Genomic DNA, 21,969 nt, shown 5'->3' with positions numbered 1-21,969 from the left:
CAAAAGCCAACTGTGCTGAATAGCAGAGAGCCACTTCTAAGGACTGCAGTGGGGCTCTAACACCAGCAGCACAGGAAGAAAGATGGGGCTTTAGGAGGCAATAGGATATAAATTAAAAAGAGAAAAGAGTTGACCAACCACATTACATTAAGGGCCCAGCTAGTTTTGTTGCCCCAGAAGCAAGGTCTGGAAGATGATGCAGTCCCTCCGCTCCTATGGTGCAATAGTGACTATTAAAAATGGGTGGGATAGTTAATGCATATATAAACATTACGAGCCTTTTTCATTAATAAAAATGAAAATCACCTTCTTCAGTAGCATTATGAATTGCAAAAAGGGATCTTTCTGTATTGAACCATCAACTGATGGTCCTTGAAAATTCAGCCCTTTGTGTCTTCGCAGATATTTTTCTTGTTCATATGCTTGCTGTGTTTTGATTTTCCTTGTCCCCTTTTAAAATGAGAAGGAAACTGAAGCTTTCATCAGAACTATATAGAAATGCAGAGACTGGACAAGAGAGCACAGTATAAAAACGTGTGGCTTTCGTGAGCATACTGAGGGTACCAGGCATGTAAGAGGCACATCTAGCCCAGCAAAAGAAGGTGTTTTTAATAGCACTCAGAGCAGCTCTGGTAGCTGGTTCCGCAGTGTGACCCTGAAGCTAACTCTCACGCAGCAGATTGAAAGCAATTAGCTGGAGGACAGTCTTTTGGTGTAGTGCCCATCGTAGTGGTGGGTGGAGAGAACTCTCCATGTATGTGGGACAAGATCTATTTCTTTTGTCCTTTTTTTTTCTCCTAGAAGAGAAGAGCCAGAGGTAGAGTTCAAGAATTTACCTTTTTTCCCTCTTAACTGGTAGGCTAGAATAACTCTGAGAAACACTTTGAGAAAACGTGATTACGTCTGTTTATCAAAATTCAGTCTCTGCCTGATGCTAAATAAACAAGGCAACAGGTAAGGTGAGTTAATGAATCTTCCAGCCCTACCCTTGAAGGGCACAGATGTTGGCTATGTGCAGCTGGGCTTGTGTTTGTCTCTTCTTATTAAAAAGGTTAGAAGGGGAATGAGAGGTATAATGTAACACATTATTTGTCTTGTAAGGAAAAAATCCAGCATGGTTTCTAGAGTCTTCCCTGCATTTTCTACTTTAACTCTATTTGCTGAAGTCATTGTTGGTCCCAGGATTTTTACAAGTAGTGAAATTGAAAGCACACAAATAAGAAAGAAACTAGACAGAAAAAGAATGACTCTTGTTGTACTAGGTGGAGGTGAATTTAAAAAGATGATGGCTGGATACATTGCTGCTCCCTGAGGAAGAAAGCCCATTACTGCATTTGACTTTAGGATACTGAGGATGTAGTGCTGGGCATTTTACTGTCTCCTCACATGTGCTCCAACTTGAATGCTGGGGATAATTATTCTTGATCATCAGCTGACAGGAATTACAATGGAGAACCTAAAGCCAGCTTTCCTCCAAGACAGTGCCCATACCATAAACCTATGAGGTGTCACAGCTGGCATACAGGAGTGTCTGCACAAGGCAGAGGAGTGACTTTGACGCAGGCAGCCGGCCTGGGTAGCAGAAATGAAAATGTAGCATGAGAGGCGTCAGCATGGGCTAACAACCAAGGTAAGGACGTCGGTTTCCACGCACCGGTGTTTCGCTGGACCCTTCATCAGTGTGTGTTGTCTTTTTTTAAGTGTCTCTTCTGGTTAGAGAAAAGCTAACAGAGCTGGCAGCCCCATGGCACAGCCAATCCTTTCCTTTCCTAAGGAGACCTTTCCAGTTGCTCTGAGCAGCTGGCAGGTCAGTGGGGTGCTCAGAAATGGGTTGGGCCACACAGGTGACCCTCTTTTGTCCTTCCCGAGTTAGCTATCAGTCCTGTGTACTGGTGCAGAGGAGTTTGTATGGTGGGCCTCCACCACCTAGACCCCTGACAGACCTTGAGGGTGGGATTTTCATGACGAAGCATCGGGTCTTTGGATCGGAAAAGGTAATGGCAATCAGAGGACTGCAGTAGTTCATTGTTAGGAGCCACCGGCCAGATGAGACTTACTTTAGGTGGGGGTTGTTGTTTGGGCATCTTTTGTGGGTTTGATTAGAAGCAATCTTGATTTCTTCATTTAGGAATTTTAGCTGGGGAGCCCTTGTTATCCTTTTAGTCCACAAACTTACCTTTTCTTACAAAAGATTTCTTTTCCCTTCACAGAAAAAATTTCTACTCAGTGTCCTTCTGGTAATGAACACTGGGAAAGTGTCTCGAGCAACACACACCTGCGGCAGGAGAAGTAGCTGATGTTTCCTCCTGTTACTTCACTTTGACATGTCTTTGGTTCACCTAGATAATGTGATTTTTTTTCCACATACTTCTCCTTCAAGAATTCACTGCTTGTCACACCTAATGATTTATTCACTCGTCAACCTTTTTTTAGGTTCACAAATATCCTGCAAAGATAAGGCACTGGCCTTTGAAAATATGGTGCCAGTAATTAAAATGAAGAATGCGTTACAGTATAAAGTAGAAATATGAGTCTAAAAGCCACACTGGTATTTTTAGTGATGGGAGTAATTGAGGATTTCAGTTTAATAATTCAGTGCAGCTAAGATTAATAAATGATATGAGGTAGACATGGTCTTTCAAGAAGAAGGATTTCAGGGGTACAGTTAACAATTTAATTTAGTATATCCTTAAGGATGCTGCTGGAATTGCTGTATAATAACTCAGCAGAGTCCTACAGTTTCCGAGCCTGTTTTGTAAAAGGAGGAATATGCATCCTGAGTGAGGATTACACAAAGTGAAGGGGACCCATCTGAGAAGAAGCCAAAAAGCCTGGAAATCCCAGCCCTGGCGCTCGTTCCTGCCATAGTCTACAGCGAGTCCCTTCCCATCGCTATCGGTTTCTGCACAGGCGGCAGCGGAGGGGAGGCAGAGCAGGCTGCGGGGAGGACCAGAGTCCTGCCCGACCATGAGCTCCCACATTGAAGAGCCTGTTTATGGCACAGGGTGGGCTGGAAGGAAATCCTCTCCTTGTTTCTCAAGGCTGAGTGGGTACAGAGAGTAGGGGGAGGACATCATCCGTGTATGGGTGAAATATGTCAGGCCAGGGAGCAGTCCCACCTACGGTCTCCCACGGAGCTCTCCCCAGGTGCCAAGCTCTGGGTAGGTGCAGTGGTCACGGTCGCTTTTATCTATCATCTTCCTTGCTCCATCTCCCAAAAGCCTCAGGAGGTTTCAGGCCAGCTTCCCCCCTTATGGAACAGGTTTTAGGGCATCAGATCAGCTTCAAAATTAAAGGGCTGCATGTGTCATTAGAGTCCAGTCCTGCAAATCTTACTTGCAAACACTGTAAACGGGCAGCTTCCTACCTGTAGTCCCGTGGGGCTCATGACCTTGCTGTCTTTGCAAGTGCTGTGCCAGAGAGCATTTTCAGGTTGAACCCATTAGTTCTCATCATGTCCTGCTCGCACGGGAACTCTCCCGGTGTGGAAGCTGTGAGCTTCATCTGTTTACGTTCCTTGGCTCAGTAAAATCATTTGAAAGGATTAGGTCTGTGTAGCCAGCAGAGCCACTTGTCAGAGCAGTTTGCTGGGTGTCCCTTTAAGCATCATGGATATGTTTGATGAGAATTTTTCTCTTTATTATGAAAACACTACACCTGCTAAATGATTGTGCTCCCCATTTAAGGTGTGAGGCCAGGCAGCGCTGAGCTGTGGCTAGGAGGCAGGTTTATAATCTTGCGTTCAGCTACAGAATAGCTCTGCTTTGGTGTTGTCCTCTAAAAATGGGCAAGATGTTGCTACCCTGCAAGGATGTGCTCATTCAGCGTTACAAAGCAAACTCGAAATCCAAAGCGGTCGCTAAGGGACAAGGACTTGGGAAATTTCCATCAACTGTTTTTTTTTTTCATGGCTTCTAGGAACGTGATAAGTCATGCTGCCAGATGTAAGGCCTGTGGCATTCCCTTAGTGTCCTTCTGTACAGAGGTTTGTCCCTGTCCATATGAAACTGGGCTGTGGTCTCTGGCTCCCCTTGGCTGTTTAGGTGCCCGTACAGTCTGAGCTGCATCCCTCTTCATGGCCAAAATGTGTCAGTGAGTGTCTTCAGGCACAAACCTGAGGGTTCTTGTGTTTCTGTCCTCTGGGCTCAATTTTTTGCTACTTCTAACTAGAATAGTCCCAAAAGAGCTGTGTGTGGTGTGCAGCAGCAGAACCGAGCGTGCCCCGAGCTGGCTGCAGGTGGGGAGTCCGCTCACAGCTGGGCGCGGGCTGGTCCTGAGGCACCCTCTGCTTCCATGTTCGTGTCTCCCCAAAACAGCTGCCTTCCCTGGTTGCAAGGAGGCTGTCATCCTGCCTGAAGAGACTCTGAAGGTAATAACCACGCCACGATCAGAAGCTGGCCCTGGACCGGCCATTTTACTCCCCTGCCGAAAGGTAAAAACATCTGTCAGCTACATTCGGTTCGGATCCTGATTCAGCAAGACGCCTTAAGCATGTGAACAGTCCTCTGGGCTTCTTCCTGCTCTAGTGCTGGTGTCGACAGGGTTAAACTCAGCTGCTTTATCCTGTTACATTCAGACACTGGAAAAACCTCATTTCCTGACTATATGTTAGGTGGGAGAGTTACACTGCAGACGTATATTACAGCTGGAATGCATGTGTTGTGTGAAATGTACTGCCCTGACTCTGCAGTGTTGATTATACATGTGGAAATTATTCAAGGTTTCTCCCATTTGCTTTTCATTGTATACCTTGCGTATACCCCTAACTTTCTGTTGACAGCGATGGATGAGAAGAGCCAAGCTCTCTGGCCACACTTTGAAGTCATGGAGTGATCCTACACGAGTGGTCAATTAGTTTGTGCATAATGCACAGCTTAACAACTTTCTATACTTCTGTTTCTCATTTTGGTTTCTAGGATAACCTGAAATTATATGGGAAGGTTGAGGGGAGACAGTTATAGCTACTCAGATAGTAAGATCAATGAAACCAGTGATGGGCAGGAGAGAGGAAAACTGGGTCCTGAATCTTTTAGGGAGAATCTTCCCCTCTCTCCTTGCAGTGCCAGATTCAGTCACAGGCTGTTTGGTTGGTTTTTAATCATCTGCCTGGCTGTGATTTTTTTTTTTTTTTTTCTCATTAGCTTTACCTTTATGGTATCATGACAAATTTCAACGAAAATAATGTTTTCAATCCAGGATCAAATACCTCAGCTTCCTCTAAATCAAAATTTGCCTAGCACTAAAGACTACAGTCTAGAAACTCTCTGTAAAAATCAGTAATCAGTAAAGAGGCACCACAGTATTCTTAGGGGGAGTTTCTGATCTTTTTTACAGTTTAATACTGTCTAGGACACCTGATAAACTGGAAGCAGCAAGTACATTAAATACAGCACAATGGCTTATACAGAACAGGCGAGGGTTTCTGGTTTACTCATTTTATCAGTTTAAATCCCATGGTATTTTCCCCTTATTGCTACAGCAGGTACCCTTAGGCTACACAGTGCCATCTTAACCCTTAAGCATGAAAATCACACTGTTTCCATTTTATTCCTAGACTGTGCTGCCTAGGTGCTGGTGCATTATTCAGATTTGGACAGATATGGACTGAACTATGTTTTGATTTGACCTGGCCTGCATTGCACTGCTTGCCGAAATACTGAATAAGCCTTCATCAAGGAGGCAGGTAACAGCCTCAAGTGGCCCGCTCTCCTGTTCTCAGGATCAACGACCAGCTTTTATCGTTAAGGTTATTGCTGTTATCGTAGGAGCATAGAAACCTGCTCATTAACCCCAACTCTGGTGTGCTGGAGCTGTGCAAGCATGGGACAGAGCTGACGGCTGCCCCTGGGAGCCCTCAGCCTGAGCTTAGTGCGCTGGTGCTCTCTCGGCAGAGCAGCCGCCCAACTCCTCTCCAGACTTCTCTGCTGCTGCGTTAGGCCCACAGTATAGACAATAGCTGAGAGGAGAGTCTGAAAGAAAAACGGTGATGCCACTATTTAAATGAAACTATCTATACCCTCTGAGTCATGCTTGGCAATAGTGGTCTTGGCCACTGTTTGTGTGCAGTACTTCTGGCCCACAGATGATACCATGCAACTTCGTTTAGGCGTAGAGATCTTAACCATCCTGTTATACCATTGCAGTCTTCCATGTAGGTGCATGTATTTTTGTCTCTTTGCCAAAAAGAGCATTTCTCCTAAATATTGCTACTAAAAAGACCACCTTAAACTTGCAAATATGCATGGAACAGAAACACCACAGTGGAGATTTTCACCACCTCCATGCAGGTATTACGAGCCTCTCTGCTCATTTAGCTTCTGAGACTGTTGATTTGAACTCCAATTAATTTCTGCAAAGACCACAAATCAAGTCCTGTCATAACTAGAGAGCATGGTGCGATATCATTATTGCTTACCTCTGAATGAACCTGAAAAGCAAGGTGATCAATCCAGACATAATTGCCAGTGTCACCCGTTAATTGTTCCTGAGTGACCGAGGGCCTCTTCCACTGGCAGCCTGTCAGTCTCAGAAACAGCAATGCAATGTGGCAGCCCTTGGGTGGGATGAAAACACCCTTTCGAGCAAATGTCAATTATTAGCAATAGGCTGTTCTTTCGGTGTTTTGGTGCACACCTCTAATTTCACCATGACCAGATGGAGATGCCCTGTGCAGTCTGTACCTCCCTGGGTATGGCCAGGATCAACCAGTCTTGGCTAAATCCTGCTTCAGCCATATGCTTAAGCAGGTACTTGGAGTAAAGCATGAGCTTAAGTCCCACTGAACTCAAAATTAGTCAGACACTTGAGGGCTTTATTTAAAAATTCCCTCAATAAACCCCATCCTTGCTCGGTTCTTAGTCACACAAGTTCAATGGGAAAGCAGTCACATCGAAGCAGCATCTGGGCTGCTAGAAAATTAACACATGAAGAACACAATATATGTAGAAAGTTTTAAAATATTTTTGCCACCTTTTAGAATGAGGGCTGGCCTTAGTAACCATGAAGTTAACTCCAGCTAATTCCAGCACTGATCTCTGTGAACCCCCGTGTCTCCATCTGTACAATGGAACGAAGAGCATAAGGGGCTTTTTAGGAAAGTGGTTTCACAGTAACCCCTGTTACTCTCTGTAAGCTTTTGGGTTGATTTCGCATTTATCCTTTTTCCATCCTTCCAACGGTTGAACACAAATCATTCATGCCCAAGGCTTACAGAACAAAGGTCACTTTTTCATAACATGACTGTTAAAACCCCTCAGATTATGTCATGTGGCTTCAGTTTAAATGTAGTTCCCAGCTAATTAGTCTGGTAAAGTATCTATATTTGCAAACAAAGAATAACTATAATATTATCCCAGTGGAGATCAGCAAAGGAATTTGGGGAATGCAAATGTTGATAATTGTAGTTCCTGCGCCATAGTTAGCCAGAGCAGACAGACGGCTGCCCTTAAGCAGACCTCTCTTGGTGCCAAGAGTATTCCACATGGGACAAAAGGCAGTAGGGCCGACTGCAGGATGAGAGGCCAGATTCTGATGTCCCACCTCATTTTATTTGGTCCTTTCTCAGTTAAAGTTATCATGGGGCATTTCCCAAAGAAAGACCAGGAAGATTCCCAGGAATCTTAAGTAGATGGAGACCAGGGTATTTAATTTCTTTTCTGAGAAGGGGCTGTAATTCTTCTTTCCTTTTTCCTTTGTTTCTTTTTTTTTAACCTGTGCCCGAGTTGCTAACTAATATCAGTACGGTAATTCTGCCTGACTGTAAAGGTATTCCTGTGTGTGCATTTAGGTGCTTTTGGTATCTTGAAGAACTGTGTGTTTGTAACACTTGCCATTCCTCTGGCTTGGAAAGTAAAGATAACCTTGTTTCTCTTCTTTCAAAACAAACACCACTACCACCACCACCTCAACCCTGATGATAGCTACTGTTTTGGCTTTGTTTGCATTGAGCTTTTATTCCATAACATAGATTTTACAAAGCATAGGATGATCTGCATGTCCCAGATGAGGAACGGTACTGTGCCACTTAGATTGTGTTTTCAGAAGGTTGTAAAGGGCCCATCAGACTGAACTATGAGCAACATCAGCATTATTTTTAGTGGACTTACAGACTCTTGAGGGTAAACCAAGCTTTTTCATAGAAATGACTTCAAAAACCTGTGAACCCTGGGGCTTTTTTGTGTGTGTGTTTTCTGGCTCTGCATTGAGAACCTGCGCGCTGCTGGTGGCTTCAGGCTGGTCATCCAGAGGTGCCAGCTTTCAGCTTGCTTTGCTCTCCGAACTCACCGGGCACTTTCTCTGACACTAGCGCAAGGTCAAAGACTCATCTGTAGAGGGAGGCAATGAATGAAGCACGCCAGCAGACAGTCTTAGTGACAGAGGTAGAAACAGGGAGAAATATGGCTTGAATAGACCCAGTAACAAGCTTTCGATGTGGCTTAAATGCTGCTGTCCCCATCACAGTCAGTCTCACTTGGCTTTTGCTCTTGCAGTCTGAGCATAAACATGGGCCTCTGCAAGAGGGTCGTCTCAACCTGATGCTCCTTAATCACCTATTTTATTGGAACGCAACAAAAAAGAGCACGTCGCAGATCGCCTTTGTATCATCTTGCCTCCAGCAGAGGAAGAGGGGATCTTTTTCGCGCCCCAGTGCCGCCGGAGCAACCCCACTGGTGTTGATAGCATGCGAGGAGTCTGCCGCCAGCTCCATGCCCTTGGGTGAAGCTCTGGATCCTGAACTTGCAGCGCTGCAGCACTGACTCCAGCCTGCACGTGTGCTCCCAGGCGCTCGTCTGCCTCCCCTCCTCGCCAGGCTTTGGGTATAACCTCAATAGGAACTGACACTCTCCCGATGGCCACATCAAATCTCTTTAAGGCACTGGAAGCTGAAAGCCGGCTGAGAGGGCTCCCCTGGCTGACAGGCTTCACCCCCTTCTTTCACTAAGCCTTAAATAATGAAATCTTCCGGCAAAACAAAGCGGTTTAAGGATGTACAGCATTCCTCATTTCCCCTTTCCTTAGAAGGCATTTCGTCAGGCAACTTTCTGGGGAAGTTGATTTAATTATACAAATGTAAAGTGCTACTTATCATTCGATGCCCTTTATACATAAAGTTGGACTCCAACCAGGGAAATAACTGGAGCGGACGTGTGCACGTGTAGTATCCCAGTATAGTCTGTGTGCGCTGCAATATGGTGGTGCTTCATACACCAGTTCCTGTAGAGTGAGCTGGCCGAAGACTGGTACAGGCTGGTAACTGGTACAGGTAAAGGCTACTGTTTCTCCTTCCTCTGCGTGGTTGCGATTTCTGGTGACTTTCCGTGCATTTGCAGTGAACATGAAGATAGTTGGGTTTCTAAGGCTGTGAAATACTTTGCACTGAGAGTTGTGAACATGGGCTGATGAAGAAACGTAGTGCTGTGAAAAGATGCCAAAAGTGACCAAGACAACTCTTTACCCAAAAGCAGTGGCACGGCTAAGCCCTGTTTGTACCCTGGCGTGCCACAGGGGGAGAGCAGATGGGAGATGAGGTTCAGGCACTGGCTCAGCAGACACCTTCCCACAGGTCCCAGCCTGCCACGGAGAGCGGTGTGGGGACATCACAGGCTTCCCAGGGACTCATCTTCCCCTGATGCCAACCCCTGCTATATAGCAGGAGGCAGGGATGGTTTTGCTGCCCAGCTCATCAAAGCCCAACAACTTCTGTCCTGAGTAGATCAACGGGGCAGCATCCTGCCGGCAGGACCCGCAGCTCCGGCTGCTTTGAAGGAAGATGCAGCTCCCTCAAGAGGACATTATTCCTGCCTCCGGCTCGCGGTCGGCTTGAAGCCCTGAAGCCTGGAAGCTGATGAAGCTTGTAATTTCATCTCAGCTGGCAGAGCTGCAGATACCGTTCTGCATCACCTTGATGCCGGATCTTTGTTTAAAGCTTGCCTGCATGTTTTACCTCCCTAATAGCTGATGGCTGTCACAGGTCACAGAAATCGTCTGCTAGAGCAATACTCAACCTGTGTCCCTAGTGCCTGCAGCACGTCTTGTGCAGCCTGGCAGCAGCTCCCCTCACATCTGCCGTTTGCGAGGCAGGCAGAGAGCTGATCACAGGAGGCTGCGGGGGAGAACAACGCCAGGCAGAGGAGTCACGCTTGCCTCCGCTTCTGTTACAGCCAAGAAGGAAGAGAAACATGCTCCTTCCCCTCAGGCAGCCGGAGAAAAAAGAAACCACAGAGGACCACAAACCCATCACAGGACAACATCTGCGAAAGCTGCGCGCTGCCTGTAGCGGGCCAGGACACAAGCACGTGAAGATAACCCTGTGTGGCAACTTTGCATCAGTTGTTCTGTGGTTTGCTTTCACATGAGAGGAATTAAATGGAAGCTGACACAAGATCAGAGCCAACAGAATTATGTTTTCAAAGGCAAAAAAACCCCCACAGAACATCTCACAGTCATGTCCCTTCTTACACAGCTCCCACCCCACATACTGCTCTCCCTCCATCAGGCAAGCAGGAGTGCCGGAAAGCAAACTTTAGGCACCTGAGGCAGCTAGTTCCATTAAGCAAAGCTTTCTTAAAGAGGGAGTGAGAGCCCAGCTGGGGAAAGCTTTTCTTAGGCTATGATTTTTCAGGTCCTTTATTTCTCTTTAAAGTCTTACTACAAAAAAAAAAAAATAATAATCCAGAGTTTTTATTTCTCTTTAAGAGCCTTCTCAGTTTAAAATAAGCCTTCAGCCTGATCCTGGCAAGAAGTAGGCCATACCAGTAGCTGATGAAGAAAACCAGAGGAACATGCTTTCCCAGCCTATACTCATTACAGGTATGTGATTGTTTCTCTTGCAGAGATCTGTAAACCAAGCCCTGGGCAGGGTTTTCTGAGGGCTGGTGGATTATGTATTTCTACAGCTTGCAAAACTGACAAAGATAAAAGTGGGGATTATCCATTGCTCTGAAGGATAAATACAGAAGTAGTACAAACAACTACACCTTCTCAGAAGAAATGTTCGCTTTCTGTAGCCTTAACTGCCCATTGGGGAAAGAAGTAAAAAGTAATAGAGAAAGCTGACCACTTCTCTCCTAGCAGCCATATTTCCATAGGCCAACAGTAAGAAAACTTGTATAAAACACCTGCCTTCAATAGCTGGGTCACAAGTACCTTAATTCATCCTCCAGGCTTGTGCTCTTCTGCCTGAACTTGTAGCCAAGGGAAGGGGATGCACCTCTTCACCTGTCCTTTCGGTGCCCAGTCACCTAATGCATAAGCACTTCTGTGCTACAGGTGTTTATTTTTTAATACAACACTCCCTTGCATCTGTAGCATTGTGCCTGTGCTAGAGCAGCTTCTCATCGCAGCTAAACGAGCTCTGCTCTCAAATTCTTTATTAAATGTAACTTTACCTGCTGTTGGAGGGGTTAAATTGTAATATGGTTTAGTGACTGTACAATGAGTCTGGAGAGAAGAGGCAGAGCCTGACTGGGTTCCTGCTTTTGCTTGGTATCTGCTTTCCAGGGCACATTTGAACTGCACCCAAAGGATGCCAGGCACCTCTGGAAGCTCTCCAAAGGCAGGCGGCAGCCTGTGTCACAACTGTAATTCATCAAAAGCCAGGGTGCACAGCATGCGTGCTTCCTCGGTGAATAAATCCACAACGTTTCAGCTTTTCCCAAGACTAAACAAAAGTTTAATAATTGCTTCTGCAAAGATAAGAAAGAGCAGGGCCTGAGAGGGGAGCGGGTTAAAGCAATATTAAATAGCAGATCCTACTCTTGGAAAGTTGAAATGAGGTTTGGACCCACAACAAAAAAGACGTGGTGTCTGAAGGAAAACCTTTGGTCTTTAACACCAGTGCTCAGTGGCTGCCATGCTCCCGGGTTACCTTACACAGGCTTTTACATCTCAGCTGGGAGGCTTTATAAGCAGGTAGTTGTTTGCAGATGGATGTACCCAAGCCAGTAAAGTCCTGATCTGCCACGAGCCGAGCTCTGGTGTGAGCCCTGCGGTGCACGGGTAGGTCTGCAGGACCTGCAGTGCAAATGTACACGGCAGAGCTGCCTCCAAAAGAGAGGAGCATGTGCGGGTGGTGCCACTTCTCTTTTCTGTCTAATGCTTCTGTTAGAGTCCCTTTCCTGGGGCAGGACTGAATTGAGATGAGCTTCCTTCATCATTTCAGAGAGCCTGACCTGTAAGACGAATGCTGCAAGCAGCAAACTGTGGGGCATTTCGGTGCAGCTGCTGAAGCTTTGTGCTCCGCTTTGTGCTCTCTGTTTTGGGTCAGGCTGTGCATCTCTGGAGGTACAAAGATGTTACGTTCAGAGCTACTACCCTTAGTCTTTTTGTGGTTGTAGTCCAAAATGTGGTTTGGGGCTTGGTTTTGATTCTTTGTTTGCTTTCTCCCTGTGAAGCTGTCTACCGATGAGTAGTTATCTCCAATGGACCCACAGAAAAAGAGACCCCGGTTTCAGGGAGGCAGCCTGGGTGGATGGGGCAATATGTTTTGGCTCCAGGACAGGAATTCGGGGTCTTTGTAGCTGGTTGAGTGCCTAAACCAGGCTAAAGCACCTGCTGAAGCCGGGGGGGAGGACAGGGTTGGGATCCTGCCTGGGATCATGAGCATGCCCAGCTCCTACTGTTTCCCAGAGTTGCCAAGTATTTAATCCTCTGTGGGCTGAGACTTGAAAAGATTGTGTGACCTCCTCTGAATGGGTAATGCTCCTGACGGGGTACAGCAGAAACAAAATCAAGTTCAAAGAAACACAGGAATGTGCCTTGCTGGACTTGGGATTAGACTGCATGGATTTATAAGGACGTATCCCACCCTGCTATTTGATCATTACCGCATTGCAATGAGTGGGGAAAAGCACCCAGCTGTGGTCACCTCTTCCTTCTGCAGCACTGGTGGGCTCCCAGCAGCCTGTCAGAGGGCTCTACAGACCACAGCAAAAGAGATCTCAGCCTTTTCAGCCTGGACCCAGCAGGGTTTAAATGCAAATATTGCTGCTTTAAAACTTTAAATTCCCTTATACTTTTGGAAAGTCCAAATTTGAATGTTGTTCTTCAAGCCCCTGATGGTGCTCCAGTGGTCTGAGTGAGCTTAAACAACAACAAAAAAAATCGGGTTTAAAAGAGCAGTGGTACTGAGCAGACCTTGTACGCAGTGGGTGGCTTCGTCTTTTCTGTACAGCCACATGTTAGAACTGCAGGCAAAAATACTTATCTCTGTACAGTACATGAAAAGGCCGTGAGGAGTCACGGCTTCTCCTTGCTGCTTCTCTATTCAGCAGCTCTAAAGAGGGTAAACTCCCTCCATGCGCAGATGCCCCAGCTCAGGCCATGGAGAGAGAATCTCCCCTCAGAATATTATCTCCCTGCTGCAAAATTGCATTGTTAACTAATACCAGCTGACATCTTTCCATAGGGAAGTAAATAAATAAAGGCCTTTTTTTCCTCCCCGACTTGTTGCAGAAAAACCACCCACGATGTGTTTGAGGGGGAAAAAAAGAAACAAGCTCCCTGATGTGCAAATGCAAAGAAATTGAAAATGATGAATTCCTCCCTGTTGAGGTATATTGCAAACAAGGGCTTTGTCTTCCAGCATTAGAAAAGGCAGTGTCTTTCTTTCGAGCAGGTCCGGCTCCTCGTGGCAGAGGGGTTACAGCAAGGAACAAGGGGGTGAAAGCAAAGCAGCCTGACCGTGGGGGACCCCCCAGCCCGTCCCCCCCTGCCGTGGAGGGAGAGCCAGGGGATGCTGCTGTGTTTCAGGCAGGACTGGGGGGCTGCCAGAGCCACCCACTTGCACGCCCAAGGAGTCCCACTGCCAGGAGGGCAAGGGCAAACACCCGGGGCCACCCCAGCTCTGTCTGCCACGCACAGTCTTGCCCTGGCGTTACTGTGAATTTTTAGTCTGAATCAGCTCCAAAGCCCTGTTTAATATTAGCAGCCGGGTCCTGCGGGGCACCACTGTGTGTGGCCCTGGAGAGATGTGCCAGCAGATGGTTCCCGTCCCCAAGAGCCGTGCAGCAAAGAGGCAAAACATCCCAAAGAAAACAAAAAAATCCTCTGTATTTCTAAGTGGGGAAACTGAGGCGTGAAGCAGCAGCCACTGCAAAAATGTCAGAAATAAATCTTCTGCCTCAACTGCCGAGGAGACGGGGAGCGCAGCCACGTGTGGGGACAGGCTGTGGGGAAGCAGCAGCACCATCGCCCTGTGCCTGGGTCTTGCTGGAGTCAGTTTGGGTACGCAGCAGCTGGGAAGCGTTTGGGTTTAGTCCTCGTGCCTCAGGCCTGGATTTGGCCCCGGCGGTTTCCCCGAGTCCACCGCGACCTCTTTGCTGGTGATTGTGGAGAGGCTGAGTCCCCGCCGTGTGCAGGGAGGTGGCGAGGAAGCCGAGACCTGGTGCTTGAGCTTTGAGAGCCCACACCACGTGTGAACCACAGAGGACGTTCTCCCCCACGTTGCTCGCTGGCATCTCCTCCGTCAGTCTTGCTGGCAAGACGCTGAGGAAAGGGCAAGGCGGAAAGTGTAGCTGAGCGCTTACCCTGTCCAACAAAAACCCAAATAAAGCTTTGGACCCCTCCAGGGCTGAAGAAACAACTGATGTGTGAGGTGTACTAATGCATCCTGATGGATCTTTAGTGGGAGGCAGGAAAAGTAGTGAGGCCCTTCCTGGCAAAGAGAGCTGGCTGCCTGCTCCGCCGAAAGCAGGGAGGTGAAGTGACGGATGCTGCTGTTCCTGCTGAGGGAGGTACAGCCTTGCAGGAGTGCTAAAAGCACTGGGAGAGCAAGGAGGTGGAACCGGCAGGGTCGCGCGAGGGTAGCCGCACCGACACTCAGAGGCTGCTGCTCTGATAGATACCAGCTCCCTCCGGTACGGTGGGACTCCTTTCATTTCGAAAGTTGCAGTCATTACTCGCCAAACCTGAGGGCATCTCATCTCCGATACCGGTTTCCTGCCCTGGCCGCTGATCCAGGCCGTAATCACTTTGTTTTTTCCCAGGGCCAGGCAAGAGGTAGACTGGAAATGAGTCAAGAGCCCGGGTCAAATGAGGAAGAAGTATGATCCCCCAAGGCAAAACATTTCTCAGTTAATGAAGTGTGAACCCAAATGGCAGGGAGGGGATGAGGACCAGCAAGCCACCGACCAGTGTTCATTAAACTTCCGAGTGCTCTGAAATATAACGAGGGCCACAGCCATCCTGGCTGGGAGCCACGGTGCAGGGCAAAGGGGCCAGCCTGGTGCAGTGAGATAATTGGAAGCATCAGGGTCATGTGTCTGCCCGTTTCTTGTGTTCCCGTGCTCCTGTTAATTTCTGTCCCACTTTAAGAAGAGGTGAGGCAGCAGAAAAGGCGGCACAGATGCTTTTTCCTGGTGAGAATTGCAGCGCCGCTCTAGTTTGTCATAGGTAGTGTCACGGGGCCGGGGGGACGACATCCCAAAGCCATAAATCCTGCTGGCGGGCGGCTGAGCGCGTGGGGAAGAGGGGAGCTGGCTGGCAGCTCCTGCCCGGGGTCTGTCAGGTCCAGGGTGCCTTTTGCAGCTGCTCTGGCAGGGGTCTGAGCCACATTTATCACATGCCAGGGCCCAAAAGAAAAATCTGCCACTCGTATTATGGTCAGGAGTAGCCTGTTGATCAGCACTGCACTCTGTAAATATTGTGTCCCCTCTCCTGATAGGGAGACCAGCGGCAACCAGTCTCTTAGTCTTTTTGGAGATAGAGTAAATCATGAGATTAATTTCCTTTCTTTTTTTTTTTTAAATACCTTTGTCAGCAGTAAAGTATATTAAATACACTGTAAGAAAAAGCCCTCGTGCTACCCAAGAAAATATATTCATTTAGGGAACCGCTTCATGCCAGCAGGTTTTCAGCATCTGTGTTTGCCACTGGCTGGTTCTTCGTAGGCATAGAGACAGGTCACAGCCACTGGCAAATCACTTGAGCTCCACAGAAAAGCTTTTTTCATAAATAACCAGGAATTTCAGAAAATTGAAGTCAGTGGGAACTTACCATCCTCCCTGAAATGTGGTGGATGCTAGGTGTCAAGCCAGGGGCATTGCTGGAGCAGCAGCAGGGACTCAGAGCACCCCGTACAACCTGGGACTCCCCGCTCCAACCTCGTGTCCAGGCCAGGGCACCCGGGGGGCCAACCTGAAAACTTGCAGACTCCCGCAGCGTAAAAACACATCCTGGGGTTTGCCTGGCCTGCGTTAGTGTAAGCCCTCCTCCACCACCACCACCGCAGTTCCAGAGGGTCTGTGGAGCAGGGTGCACTTGGCACCTTTGGAAGCTCAACCCTGCCGAGCTCTGACCCCTAAAAATCAAAGCTCCTCAAACTGGTAACGAGCTTTGGCATTGCGGTGGCTATACTCAAAGTTGGAGCAGAGCGATGTCCCAGGTGGGGTTTCACCCGCGCAGCCGGGGGAGCGTTTGCAGAAGGCGATGAAGAAGCCCGAGGAGGGGAGTCAGAGCACTGTTTGCTCAGGCTGTGTTTTAGAACATGACTCGGCCCCCAGAGAGCGGGGCACCAACGCCGAACAGTCGCTTTTTGCTGTGTCCTGCGAAAGAGGCAGCGAGTCTTTCTGAATCTCCAGGGTGGACTTGGGTGACGATTTTGTTCTTGCCACAAGCGTCACCTTGTGTTAGACCCTCACCTGCCTTTGCACTTCCCCACCAACGTATTTAAGCCACTGAGATACCGGCCCGCTCCCACCCCCTGCCTAGCCTTTGTAGGGCTCCAGTGGCTTTCCCAGCGTTTCTGGGGGAGTGGGGTTCGGTGCGTCCTGGGGTAACACCGCCTGCGGACTTCTGCTGCCGCCGGGGTGGGAGAGCCATGCTGCTGCTCACAGCTTAAGGAGATGACGTGGTTCTGCAAGACCAGGATGAGCAACGGGGAGTTACGAGGATACTGAGGAGCTACCGAGGCGGATTTACAGCAAAACCCACGTCCCTGTGGGGTGGGAGCGAAGCAGGGGTGAAAGGAGGGTCCTGCCAAGCTAAACCCTGCCTCCTGCAGGCAGAAGGGCTACACGGTACAACCTCTCGTAACAGCTTACAAGAGGGCAGGAGAAGTCCCTGGCAACCCTAAAGGACACAGAGAAAACTCTTCCCATGCCCCTCTGTCCTGGATCTTGTGGGAATATCGGCAGAGAGAGAAATAATACATCAGGCAACTGACAGCTCCCACAAAAAAGGCAATAAATAAATTTCCAAGTAAAAAGTATATTTCCATGGCTTCTTCCCCATCTGCAAAGCAGACAAGACAAATATGGCCTAGTTTTCACAGGTGCTGGGCACCCATGAATCCCACTAGCTTTAGCAGGTGCTGCAGATGCTCCATTCCTCTGGAAAATGGAAACCAGGTCGTAAATATCTCTCTCTCCACCTGTGTCATCTTCAAACTTTTTAATTAAAACTCTGCCTTCTACTGTTTCTGGAGTCTGGAAATTAATTGTCATTAATACAGTTTAAGGCTCTCTTGCTCAGATCCTTTTGTCCTTCAGGTGCATCGTGTGATCAGAAATCTGGAGCAGACTGTATCCCTGCTGCCTTAAGGGAAAAAAAATAATCCATTTTTGGAATTCACTCGCAAGAGTTGTGAGCCTCGTTAAGCTCCGCGCTGCTGCAGCTCCTCTATGGTGGCTAGTGGTATTTCTGGCAAGATGGCTATGTGATTATTGTATTAGATCCACGCCACTACTGCTGCCAAAGCACAGCCCTGTCAATAAATAAGAAGAGGGCAAGTGAAATGAGATCAGATTTCAGTTTGTGAACCTGGATGGATATTTTCCCAACATTTTATATCCATATTCATCTCTTTCTTTTTCCTCTTGTTCTTTCTGTATACACATGTATGTAATCGACAGCTCTTTCTGCATTGCTTGGCTCCTTCATCTTTTCCCTTGCCTGTCAACACCTCCCAGACAGAGGACTCTCCGCTGGCTTCTTTCTCTCCACTGCTAAGTAACCACGAGTAACCATGGCCATGGCTCGCGCTCTGCCCAGTGCACTGTTCCCTGAGCCGCGTGTGGTCTCTTTGGTATGTAGCCCTTATAGTCCCCTGCGTTTGCTCAAAAGCAGCAGGTGAGCACAGAGCACAACAGCACACACTGGGCTGCTCTGGCTGCATCTCAGTTTCTTGCCTGTTTGTCGGTGTGTCATGGGAGGATTTCTTATTTGCATGTTCTCTACTTCCAGGCATGCTATGTGTGCACAGACACACACATTCAAATGAAAGACAGTCGTGTTTAATGCATTTTTCTGCATCTTCATCTGAAATCCAGCAAAAAAAAAAAATCTCTCAAGAGTAAATGCTCCCTTGGTGTATATTGCAGCTTGTCCAGACAGAGCTTTTCTTCACCAGCTTTTCCCTGTCACTTTGCACTGCCATCTTATATCACTTCTGTGCTGCTCTGTGCCCTTGCAAAAGGGCACCGCATTAGGGATGGAGCTACTGTTATTCATTAACATCTAATCTTTTTTGACATTGGTAACATCTGCAGTATGGCAGGGAAAAATACACAAGACTTCAGTATGAGAAGGAAAAAGATAATTTCCCCATAGCCTTTCTGGTCTGCTTCAGTGCCTGGGAAACAGAAAAGAGCCGGCAAGGCTTCTTCTTCCGAGTCAAGGTCTGAACCACACAAATGCTGGATGGCCCAGATTCACAGGGGATGCCTCAGCATTTTCACCACCTTCCAGGATCAAGTCCACGTCACACTAAACCACATGGACTCATGTGTCGCAGTCCGATATGCACAATCACACGCTTCTTTCAGTCCCTCTGTCAAATGCAGCCCTGCCCGTGCTCACGTGGAGATGATCGCTCCGTCGACCGTCTCTGTCCATCAGACACGGGCTCTCATGGGTAGCAAGGGCAAAAGTGGAACTGCAGCTACATAGCTCTCAGTTTCTGTCTGACCTTGAGGCTGATGAAGAAAAATGCCTAGCTTTGAGCAATAGCTTGAGGTGTCATCTATTCATGTAAATTTTCTAAAAGGCCGGCAGGAAAACAAGCACCTTACCCCACCGTTTGTAGCTAACGGCACATAATCCCTGAGAGAGAATACTGTCACTTTTGAAAGCTACATGTTAGTAAGTTTACACGGGAAGTGTATGAAGGAGGATTATAAAATATGCTTATCTGTAGCTGCAGGAAACTGGCCTTGGTGGTCCATCAAGTCCCTTCTTTATACTCCTAGTAATCTTCAAGATACTTACCTTGTAGCCACTAAATGTCCCAGCAGCTTGTGAAAGATAGAGAAACAGACCATTATGATTGTCTGTGCCTGTACCCAGTGAGTGGGTGGCTCTTCTTGTGACTCAGCAGTAAGACTCCGGGCTGTGTTTTCCTTTTAGGCTTTACTGCAAATTAACCACATACACAGAAATCATTAAAAATACCTCTAAAGCAGACTACATTTTTTTTCTTTTTCTTTATAACTAAAATGACTGAAAATGAGCAAAATGCAGTCCTTGAGTTAGGGATACAACTCAAACCGAATCAGCCAAGTCATGAATTGGCAGCAGTACGAAGTGAAGTCAACAGCTGATCAAATCACCAAACACATACAAGATTTGAGTAATGAAGCCACACAACATATGGCAAATTTTATGAAACAATGAGCATTGCTCCTCCTTACTCCACTGTTTTGGGTTTGTGTGGCGGGGTTTTGGTAGCGCGGCAGGGTGCGCAGGGCCGGCTCCTGCTGGAAGCTGCTGGAAGCTCCCCCGGCCCCGAGCCGGACCCGCCGCTGGCCCCGGCCGAGCCCCTCAGCGACGGTGGCAGCGCCTCTGGGAGAGCGGAGTGAAGGGGGGAAACCTGCGGTGAGTGGGAATTGGGACGGGAGAGGAACCCCTCTGCGGGTACCGAGGTCGGGGAAGGAGGGGAGGAGGTGTGCCGGAGGAGGGGATGCCCCCTGTGCCGCGGTGAGGCGGCAGGCTGTCCCCCCCAGCCCACGGAGGGCAGCGGGGGAGCAGATGCCCACCTGCAGCCCGGGGAGAGAGGAGCCCACGCCGGAGCAGGGGGATGGATGGACCCCAAGATGGCCGCCGCTCCCTGGGGAAGCCCGCGCTGGAGCAGGCTGGCACTGAAGGACTGCAGCCTGCGGAAGGGACCCGCGCTGGAGCAGTTGGTGAGGAACTGCAGCCCGCGGGAAGGACCCGCGCTGGAGCAGTTGGTGGAGGGCTGCCTCCCGCGGGAGACACCCCACGGCGGAGCAGGGGCCAAGCGCGGAGTCCTCCTCCCCCCGAGGAGGAAGGAGCGGCAGAGACAAGGGGTGAGGAACCGACCCCAGCCCCCATTCCCCGTCCCCCTGCGCCGCCGGGGGGAAGAGGGAGAGAAATCAGGAGTGGAGTTTAGCCGGGAAGGATGGAGGGGCGGGGGGAAGGTGTTATGAGATTTGGTTTTACTTCTCAGTATCCTTGTTTTGATTTGATTTGTAGTAAATTAAATTGATTTGGTTTCTTCCCCAAGCTGAGCCTGTCTTTTGCCCGTGACCCTAAGTGGGGAGTGATCCCTCCCTGCCCTTGTCTCCACCCATGAGCTTTTCTTTATATTTTCTCCTCCCCATCCCGCCAGGGCCGGGGGAAAGGAGTGAGCAAGCGGCTGCATGGTGCTTTGTTACCAGCTGGCCTTAAACCACGACAGCCATTTGCACTTGTCACTTGCCCACACATACTTTCTTTCTCTTTGCCTTCCCTAAAATCTTTGCCTTTTTTCCTAGGAAGTAACTGGAGAAGCAAAGCTAACTTTGTTTATTCTGATCCAGTAAACATCAGACGTTGATGGCCGATCTGTCTGGTGTGAAATCAGCTGAGGAAATACTAAGAGCTTGCAAAATGAGAATTGTTGGAGTTTATTCTTGTTATTATATACAACATGATAGCTTTATTAGATAAGCCCATTTCACAAGACGGGGGGTCAGAGTTGTTTAGGCAAGCAGGAGACAAGAAATCAAGGGAAACTCTGTCTCCTTTTCTTGAGAGCTTAGAGAAGGTCCTGACCACAACCAGCTGTTGCAACTTTTGCCTTGGCCTAGCTGCAGTGCCTGAGCTGCTCTGATGCAGCTGGGGCTACGTGGGCTGTTTTGGGTGGTGAAGGAGAAGCAGCACCAGTCAGGCTGAAACCCAAAAAAAAAGTGTGGAAAAGGGGGCTGAAGCCCTGAAAACCTCATTGCCATACATGCTGCAGTTTACTTGAGGTGTTCGGTGTGGGGATATAACAGCATCTCATAGTTATTAAGCTAAAGAAAGTAGGTGTGTGTCTAGAGGTAGAGAAGAGCTGGATATATACAGCATTTAGGCAATGTCCTTAGTCAATCTCAAATTCTTATTGGCCAAAACAGCAGCTTGCTATCATAGTATCGACTTTTTCCACTGAAAATTATGTTAGGTGTCTATGCATAATGTTTCTTCTCTCATTCAGATGATCAGAACTGCTCTTGTGTGTGTGTGTGTGAGAGAGAGAGAGGGAGAACTCAAGGATTTAAGATTCGTGGGGAAATTCAGAAACATAGCATTTTAGATATCCACCATTGTACTACCTGTGTAGTTTGCAGGCTCTTGCTGTCACAATGAAGAACAGCCTTGCAAAGGGCCCTCAGCTGTCCTAGTGCCACAGAGGTTCCTTACGCCTTCCAATTTGCATGTCCTAATTGCTCAACGTGACATATTTATGACTAGTTTCAGTCTTGCATGGTCAACCTGCCTTAACAGACTGTGCAGTGCAAAGCAGGAGAGAAAACTTCATGAAGGCACGTCGGATGGCACAGGATATTCCTCCAGGCTTGTTCTGGGGTGAGGGAGAGACGTTAGGTGCAATTTTGCATCCTCTGCAGATAGGCTAACAACGCACCTGCCAGTATTGCTTGCTGGAGAGCTGGGCACTTTTCCATAAAGGCTAGTTATTATTTAAAAATAATAAATAATACTATCAGAGGCTGCTATTATTTATAGTAGGAGAAGATTGCCCAGATACTGTGACTT

At 48.1% G+C, this 21,969-nt stretch overlaps 1 long non-coding RNA gene across 1 annotated transcript in view; it reads left to right on the top strand.

Annotated features, from left to right (window-relative positions):
• LOC115352687 overlaps positions 1 to 18,138 on the top strand; it is a 28,596-nt gene extending 10,458 nt beyond the window's left edge. The window contains exons 5-8 of the long non-coding RNA XR_003927235.1: positions 1,483 to 1,630; positions 2,211 to 3,050; positions 10,696 to 10,809; positions 17,850 to 18,138. This is a non-coding gene — a long non-coding RNA (uncharacterized LOC115352687). The remainder of the gene's footprint in view (positions 1 to 1,482; positions 1,631 to 2,210; positions 3,051 to 10,695; positions 10,810 to 17,849) is intronic.
• The last annotated feature ends 3,831 nt before the right edge of the window (positions 18,139 to 21,969 follow it).

The sequence above is a fragment of the Aquila chrysaetos genome, chromosome 2 (assembly GCF_900496995.4).
Source record: "Aquila chrysaetos chrysaetos chromosome 2, bAquChr1.4, whole genome shotgun sequence".
NCBI classification, from domain to species: Eukaryota; Metazoa; Chordata; class Aves; order Accipitriformes; family Accipitridae; genus Aquila; species Aquila chrysaetos.
This window is presented reverse-complemented; position numbering and strand designations above follow the sequence as displayed.